Source organism: Lepus europaeus, chromosome 1 (genome assembly GCF_033115175.1).
Source record: "Lepus europaeus isolate LE1 chromosome 1, mLepTim1.pri, whole genome shotgun sequence".
NCBI lineage: Eukaryota > Metazoa > Chordata > Mammalia > Lagomorpha > Leporidae > Lepus > Lepus europaeus.
This window is the reverse complement of record NC_084827.1, coordinates 35,464,444-35,473,416: the sequence shown is the minus strand read 5'-3', so window position 1 is coordinate 35,473,416 and position 8,973 is coordinate 35,464,444.

The following is an 8,973-nucleotide window of genomic DNA, read 5'->3' as shown; positions in this document are numbered from 1 at the left end:
CACTGTCTAACTCTGCCTGTCAAAAAATAAAATAAAATAAAATAAGAAGGTCAATCTGATGAACATAGGATATAAACTAAATTTTAAGTAAAGTTTACAATGTTCATCAACTTTAGTTATATTTCATATACCATATAGTTTGCCCATCCATTCATAATATACAATTCATTGGTTTTCAGTGTATTCATAGAATTGTTCAACTAACATTGCAATCTTAGAACACTATTACCCCAAAATGAGACTCCATACTCTAGCCATAACCTTATCAGTTCCATCATACTCTCCTGGCCCTAGGAAAACAATAATCCACTTTTATTCTCTATTGATTTTTCTGTTTTGAATAGTTTATATAAATGGAATCAAACAATACGTCATCTTGTATGACTGGCTTTTTTTCACTTGGAGTATTTTCAAGGTTCATCCATATTGTAGCATGTATCAGGTCTTCATTTATTTGCATTGCTGAGTAACATTGCACTTTATAGACATACCACATTGTATTTATCCATTCATCAATTGATGGACATTTGAGTTGTTTATGCATGTTGATATAAGGCACAATACAGGGATCTAGAAGAGGAAGTGGTATAAGAATAGAAAACCCTCTCAAATATTATTTTATATTACTCATCTGTAGATGATGGTCCTCGGTTATGGAATCCTATGGAAACATTTATAAAGTAGAATGTACTCAGGCAAAAAAAAAGTGAGGATTGTAGGGAATTGTAACATGTTATACAAGGAATGGCTGGAAGAAACTGTGATACTTAAACTACAAAAAAGAAATAGTTAAAAGAGAAGCATGATAATTAAAATATTTTAACAGTTGTCACAAAATAGAAGGAATGGAATAATTTTATGTTTCATATTTCTAGGACCAAACTTGTATTAATAATGAGAAAGAGAAAATTAGAATTTAGGTGATCTTCACTATGTACCAAGCACTATATGTTATTTTATAAATAAGTAATGTAATATTTTTATGATTCTTTTGAGAATTTCCTTTGTTGAGTTATAAATTGAAAAAGTATAATTATATATAGATGAGGTACAAAGTGATGCCGTGATATATATAGTGTCATACGTATGACATCTACATATATACAAATAATGCAGAATGTTTAAATCAAAATAGTTAACTTCTATCACTTGAAATATTTGTCATTTCTGTATTGAGAACTTTTGAAAGCTACTCAGCAATTTTGAAATATATGTTATAATCATTCATAGTCATTATACTGTGCAAGGAGTTTTAAAATTTAGTTCTAAAGTGGCTGGCAATTGTGTCACAGTGCATTAAGCTTCCACTTGTGACCCTAGCATCCCATACTGGAGTGCTGATTCAAGTCCCCACTTCTCTACCTCCAATCCACCTTCTCGCTAATGTGTCTAGGAAGGTAGTGAAAGATGGTTCAACTGCTGGGGTCCCTGCAACACTCGAGGGAGACCAGGAAAGAGTTCCTGGATCTTGGCTTCAGCTTAGTCCAGACGTGGCTGTTGTAGCCATCTGGGGAGTGAACCAGTGGATGGAAGCTCGCTTGCTTGCTCTCTCTCTCTCTCTCCCCCTCCCCCTTCCTCTTTCAAATAAATAAATAAATGAATCTTTTAGAAAAAATATTTCTTCTAATTAAAACTTTATTCACTTCAACTAACATACTATTTCCCTCATCTCCAGCCAGTAGTAAACACTATGTTTCTATGAGTTGGTTTCAGATTCCACTTACATGTGAGATCGTGTAGCATTTGTACTTCTGTGTCTGGTTTATTCTATGTAGCATAATGTCTTTTAGCTTAATTTATGTTATTGCAAATGACACAATTTCCTCCTTTTTAAGGCTGAAGAGTTTTCCATCCCACATTTTCTTTACCCATTCAATGCATTGATGGATATTCTTTCCTTTATTCCTCTTTTTGAGGAATTGAAGTCAACCAAGTTAAGAAACATGCCTAGATTCACAAAGTGAGCAGTGAAGATGGAGTTTGGCATTAATTTCCTCAATAGCTGATGTTCTTTCATCTACATGTCTCTACCACTTGATATTGGCTTATGGTCAAACAATTTTCTAACATGAGAACTGCACTACCTTGTAAAGTTGTGGACTTCTCATGACAGGAACTGTTACTAACGAGGTGTCATGTTTGGGATTCTAGCACTATGTGAAAATAACCATTTGAGGTCTCCAAAAACACTTCAGAGATTTCAATTTTCACTGAAAAGTTAGGTATCCATGGTCTAAAGCACCCTACCCAATTGTTAGGAACTATACAAATCAGCACAGTTTACTTCACAGGATTAGCAAATCATTCCCTATTAGAGAACTGGATGCTGTGGAACTTGGAGGCCTTTCCCATAAATGGAAAGCCCTGAAATAGAATGAGAGTATTCAATTAGATAGCAGAGAGAAGTGGGATAACCTCAAACAAAATGTCCCCCTGTTTCACAGTTTTGACTAGGACCAGATTGCAAAGCACCTTGCCAATTCTGACATGATTTTCATTTTCTGAAGTTGCAATCACTGAGTGAAATCAAGTCTAAATGTTTTGTACCAAGCATAAATGCAAAATATCCTTCATAATAACACATTAAATATCTAAAATAAATAACTCACTGTGTAAATATGTCCTTGAATAGGACACAAACAGGAAATCTCACATTTCGCATAGTTTTTGTTAGTTACAACTGGTGTTTCCACATCAGATAAAATAATCAAAATGCTATGCCACTTCATTTTACTATGTGGTTCTTTTCCATCAACATAATTTAATATTCTTGCTTTAAATCTCAGTTTCACCCTTATTGAGAATATTGATTTCAAGATAAAATTTATTTTTGAATGTCTAAAAAATCTCAGTGTGCAATTTTAACACTAGACTTTCAGTAGTTAAGATTTCTTTAGTCTAATTGTGTGCTGTATTGAGAAGTATCATTGTATTGGTTTTTAAATTAGATGTCACTAATGTCACCCAGTGACTATTCTCAACATATTATTGGATGGATACAAAGAAAAGACTAATGAATTTATGGTTCACCTATTATAACATTAATTTTATTAACTTAACTTTTCCCTTGCAAGGTATAATTATACATGTAAGTCCTGCCACACCTGTAGCCACAATTTTGCCTTCATTGGCCATCCTAATTACTTATTTTAAGTAACAGAGACAAAACTGAGGTTGAGCCTCACTTAGCTAATGAGATTGGTCTAAATCATGGCCCAAAGTAACTTGGTTTGCTAATTTCTTAAAATTAGCAGTGCTATTTTGAAATATCTGAATGATGTAAAAGAGGAAGAATTAAGCAGCTTGCCTTTAGTTCCACTTCAGTTTGGGAATATGGCTTTAAAGAGGCCAACTAGAATCCAAATGAATATTAATTTAACAATTAATGAGCAAAAGTCAGAATGGGGGAAAAAATCTTCAGAAAGACCATCAATGCATTTTTGTTCTACCATTCTCCAAACTTTAATTTGTGAGGACATTTTTCATCACACTTTCAAATTAGCCTAGATTCTATAAATTTTTCTTTTTCATTAATTTTGCCTGCAAGGTATACAGCTGCCAAATATTGCGTGTTACAATTTCATTCCATCAATTCACATATAATAAAAGAAAAATAATATTCCAAACTTACCACACACATGTCTCCTGATTTAGCAAAAAAATAAAAAAATCTGTTAAGACTATTAGCAATGTGTCATGTTAAAATTACTAAAGTAAAATAAAATGATATTTTTAATAATATTTAGATTAAAATGCTATTATAATAAATATAAAGATAGAGAAATATTACTACTTACAATTATGCAGGCAATTTCACCAATAGAACAGCATCAATACAAGTATTTCAAGGCTAGAAACTCCATCACCATGCATTTTTTTTTAGATTTATTTCTTTTTAATTTATTTGAAAGGCAGAGATAGAGAGAGAGAGAGAGAGAGAGAGAGAGAGAGATCTTCCTCCATCTGCTAGTTCACTCCCTAAATGGCCGCAATGGCCAGGGCTGGGCCAGGCTGAAGCCAGGAGCCAGGAGCTTCTTCCGGGTCTCACATATTGATACAGGGGGACAAAGACTTGGGTCATCCTCTGCTGCCCTCCCAGGCACATCAGCTGGTTGCTGGATCAGAAGTAGTCCACTCTGCCTGTCGGAAAAAAAAAAAAAAAGAAGAAGTAGAGGTCTTCAACCCACGTTCTTATGGTATGCCAGCATCGCAGGTGGAGGCCTAACCTGCTACACCACAATGCCTGCCTCCATCACCATACATTCAATCAGTAAGTATTTATCAGTTGTTGACTAAGTGCTCTGACAGGTCATAGGAACATATTGATGAATAACACTGCCCCTGCATTGAAAAGCTTACTTTTCAACAAAGAAGCAGACAAGAACACATGATTCCTAAAATCAACTGCTTTAACAATGTTTCTCAAAGTGTGGTGATGCAGAGCTCCTGGGAACTTAAGCACCCAATTCCATTTGAAAACCAGACCCAATGAATCAAAATCTGTCCTGGTGATTTGGATAAAGTTTGAGAACAACTGTGCTACAAATTCAGATAATATATAATGAGTAGAATCTATGACTAGAGATGCTGCTGCTTAGGAAAGCTTTAATGGTGTTACACAGGAAATGTCAAGTCTCTCAGAAAATGATGTTCCACTTTTAGCTCCTTCCCTGGCAGAATGAGATTCTTCTTAACAATGAAGTGTTCAAACATCTTTGATCTTTCCAAGACAAAGAAAAAGCAGAAATGTATGTAACTAAGAACTCTCAATGATCAGTAATTAGAGATATGACGATGAAAGTAGGAAGACCTCCATTTAGTAATTGTGCAGAAGATATCACACAGGGGCTCGCACTGTGGCATAATAGGCTAAGCTCTATGATTGTGGCACTGACATCCCATATGGGTGCTTATTTGTGTCCGAATTACTCCACTTCCAATCCCACTCTCTGCTTATTGCCTAGGAAAGCAGTGGAATATGGCCCAAGCACTTGGGAGACCCAGAAGAAGCTCCTGGCTTTGGATCGGCCCAGCTACAGCCATTGAAGTCATTTGGGGAATGAATCAGTGGATGGAAAACCTTTCTCTCTTTCTCTCCCTTTCTCTGTCTGTAACCCTACCTCTCAAATAAATAAACACATATTAAGATATCACACAGGACAAGAACAAGGTGTTACACTGTTGCTTTCTGCATGGTCAACACCTATTCTAGGACTATGGAGATGGCTAACCTCACCCTAATATCCAGTGTTGGGAGTACCCACCCTAATTAAGGAAGCTACTAAAGATCACCTTCCTGAAGCCAAGTACAATGGCCAGATCTCTGTATGAGCAAAACCAAACTCTTTACTACAATGTAACAATGTGGAGCCTTTAGCTCAGGCACATCAGTCAATCTGGAAGCTGAGATCAACCAGCTATATTCATCAGTCATGCCTGTGTAACAAGGCCCAATACTAACACTCTGAACATTGAAGTTCATGGGAGCTTCCCTGGCTGCTAATACTCTATTCATTTTCTCACACACCAATGCTAGGAGATGCCACTAGGAGGGAGCTATGAGGCATCATGTTTGAAACTCTCTTAAACTCTGACCTATGCTTCCCTTTCTTTCAATGATTTGATTGAAATCATTCCCCTATAATAAACTATAGCATGAGTATATTCCCTTACATTGAATCCTACCAGCAAATTGCCAATCCTGAAGGTGGTTTGGGGAAAAAATGCAAACTTGTAATTGATGTCTAAAGTGAGGACATTATTGGGACAGTGACCTCTAACTGTATAGTTGGCCCTAACTCATCACAATTGGTTTCCATAAAGCAGGACTCACTAGAACAACCCTGACTCACTGAATCATGTGAGGCTGACTGAGAGTGTGGGAATGCAGAATTTTCGAGTGTGTGATATCCATACCATATAGTCAATATAGTTCCATACCATATAGTCAATCCTGGTATAGAACTACAACTATCCAATGATAAGAAGGTAACATTTATAAATTGAATTTAAACCTCCCATTTAGTTCACTAGATTCATAGAAAATGCAAATTAGTAAGAAGCAAGTGAAATACACAATTCTTTGGTTATTGTCTGTGAAATGAAAGGGAAAATATTCGGGTGGGTCCCGACGCTGGGACAAGCTTGAATTCTAGCTTGTCCTAGCTACAACCACTCTACTCAGGTCCACATCTTATGAACAAAGAAAAGTGAAAGCTAGTTTTAGAGAGGACTCTGATACTGGTGCAAACTTAGCAGCTGGCCAGGTCCAGCTATAGCCACTGTACTCAGAGCTGCTTCCAAATGGGAAAAAAAAGAATCTGCTGAAACAACATATAGTGAAGATAAGGGAAAACTGATTCACATAAGAATAAAGAAGACAAAATATAGAGAGTTTGCCTGCAGGTTGGGAAACTTTCTAGCTGGGGAATTTCTAGGAAATAAATGTAATGAATAAAACAAACATTCATGAGGTCAGAACACAGGTCTTAATTCAGCATTTTTTTGGATTTGGGGAACCAATGGAAGCCTCTTGAGATCCCTCAACATTGAAAAGTACTAAGTAAGTATGCTTAATGTGCCCCAGTTTGGAAGAATTTTTAAAAATCACAAGGCAATGACAACAATGAGAAAACTGACCTCCAATTTCCTGGGGCAATGGTCCCTAAGTGTTATCAAGATAAGGTTAGGGGGACAGCACCTTGGTTCACTTAGTTAATCCTCCGCCTGCGGCAACTGCATCCCATATGGCCGCCGGGTTCTAGTCCCAGTTGCTCCTCTTCCAGTCCAGCTCTCCACTGTGGCTGGAGAGGGCAGTGGATGATGGCCCAAGTGCTTAGGCCCCTGCACCAGTATGGGAGACCAGGAAGAAGCACCTGGCTCCTGGCTTTGGATTGGCACAATGCCGGCCGTTGTGGCCACTTGGGGAGTGAACCAATGGAAGGAAGACCTTTCTCTCTCTCTCTCTCTCTCTGTCTGTAACTCTACCTGTCGGAAAAAAAAAAAAAAAAAAAAAAAAGATAAGATTAGGGTCCATGGCTGGAGACCCATGGCCATAAACATAAAAATTTTGCTGAAACTCCTTGACATAGGGACATTACGCACCCTGATTTTAAAATGTGATTGTTAATTCCCAAGAGACGCTACAGTTAGATTAGGAAGATGTAAGAATTCAGCAGTTGGAGGGGTGGGTGTTGTGGCAAAGTAAAGCGGCAGGTAAAGTCACCACCTGCAATGCCATTATCCCAAATGGGTGCTGATTCAAGACTTGGTTGGTCCACTTCCAATCCAGCTCCCTGTTAATGTGCCTGGGAAAGCAGTGGAAGATGAGTCAAGTACTTAGGTCCCTGCACCCACAGGGGAGACCCAGAAGAAACTCCTGGCTCAAATTGGTCCAGCTCTGGCTATTGTGGCCATTTGGGGAGTGAACCAGCAGATGGAAGATCTCTTTGTGTCTCTCCCTCTCTCTGTGAACTCTGTCTTTCTACTAAATAAATGAATCTTAGAAAGGAGAGAGAGAGTTCAGCAATTGGTAAGATTTAGGAAGAATTTATATAAAGATTTAAATGTTTTTTGCTTTTAAAATTTTTATTCATTTCTTTAATTGGCAGAAAGAGAAACAATAGACATGGAGAAGTCTTCCATTAGGGAATGGAAGTGCCCACCATTGAAGTTTGGAACTGGGAACTATATCCAGGACTTCCATGATCTGTGTTAGCAAGAAACTGAAGTCATGAGCTGGAGATGGATATTAAAGCCAGGCACTCCAATATGGGAAGCAGGAAACCCCAGAATCTTAAGCAATGCCTGCTCCAGAAATTGAAATGCTTAAACTGACTTTATATGACGTGTCTGTGCCTTTTGTATTGTGCCTGACTAGAGAATGTTTCCCATGCCCAATATTGTAAAATGTAAAGCATGCCAGCCCACCTTTCTGCCCATATTGATTGGATATGCTAAATGGGAATCAATAATATTGTCCAAACCTACAAAACTTGTTAATTGGAAACAATATAGAGTTCTTAGAGTACACAAAAATGACCCTTGTTATGATCCTGACTCTTGTTATGAACACAAGCTCTACATGACAGCTGTGTGTGGAACATGGGGCTTATGGCAAAAGCCTGTCAGCATTACCCAGAGACCATAAAATTTCCATTTGAGTGACAGGCAATTGCTAGCAGGCTATTGGGCAATAATTGAAACTGCCCCTATGACTGAAAGACATAAAACAACTCAGAAATCTGAACTATCTATAACGTATTGAGTAATGGCAGAGAGATTCTCTAATGAAGAGAGCAATGCACCAAAATATTATACAATAAAACGCAAAGAGGTGCTTGATTTATAGGAGCAGTTCCCTGTTTGGTAGGCTGCCAACCCGATTAGACAAGTCATGATGAGTAATTTTATATGTCACTATGGATAAGCAAAGGTTATTTGGGCAAACACTAACCCACATGTTACTGTGAGGGTATTTTATAGATGTGATTAATACCTATAATCAGTTGACTTGGAGCAAAGGAGCTTACCCTCCAAAATGTGTGTTGGCTTTATCAAATCAGTTGAAGGCCTTAAAAGCAAAAACTTAGGTTTCCTAGAATACAAAGAATTCTGCCTGAAGATGGGAATGTGTACTTCCGCCTGATTGTCCACCCTGCTGACCATCCTCACAGATTTCATGTCAATCCTCATAATCATGCCATATAACTTCAACTTTCCTTATTTTTACTTGATGCAGCAGTCCCAGGACCAGGGTGGCACCTTTGGGCACAAGAAGCCATGGTGATTGTTAATGAAACAACTAGAATTAAAATACTTATGTCAAAATTTTTAGGGCCTATGGTGCATTGTGATTCATCCCATCTAGTAAAAGTGTGGTTGACTGAACGCAGCTATATTATCTTGAGACTTCTACCTAGTTCTGTACCCATGGAACCCTACTCTAAAGGACTGGAAATGTACTGAGTGGGA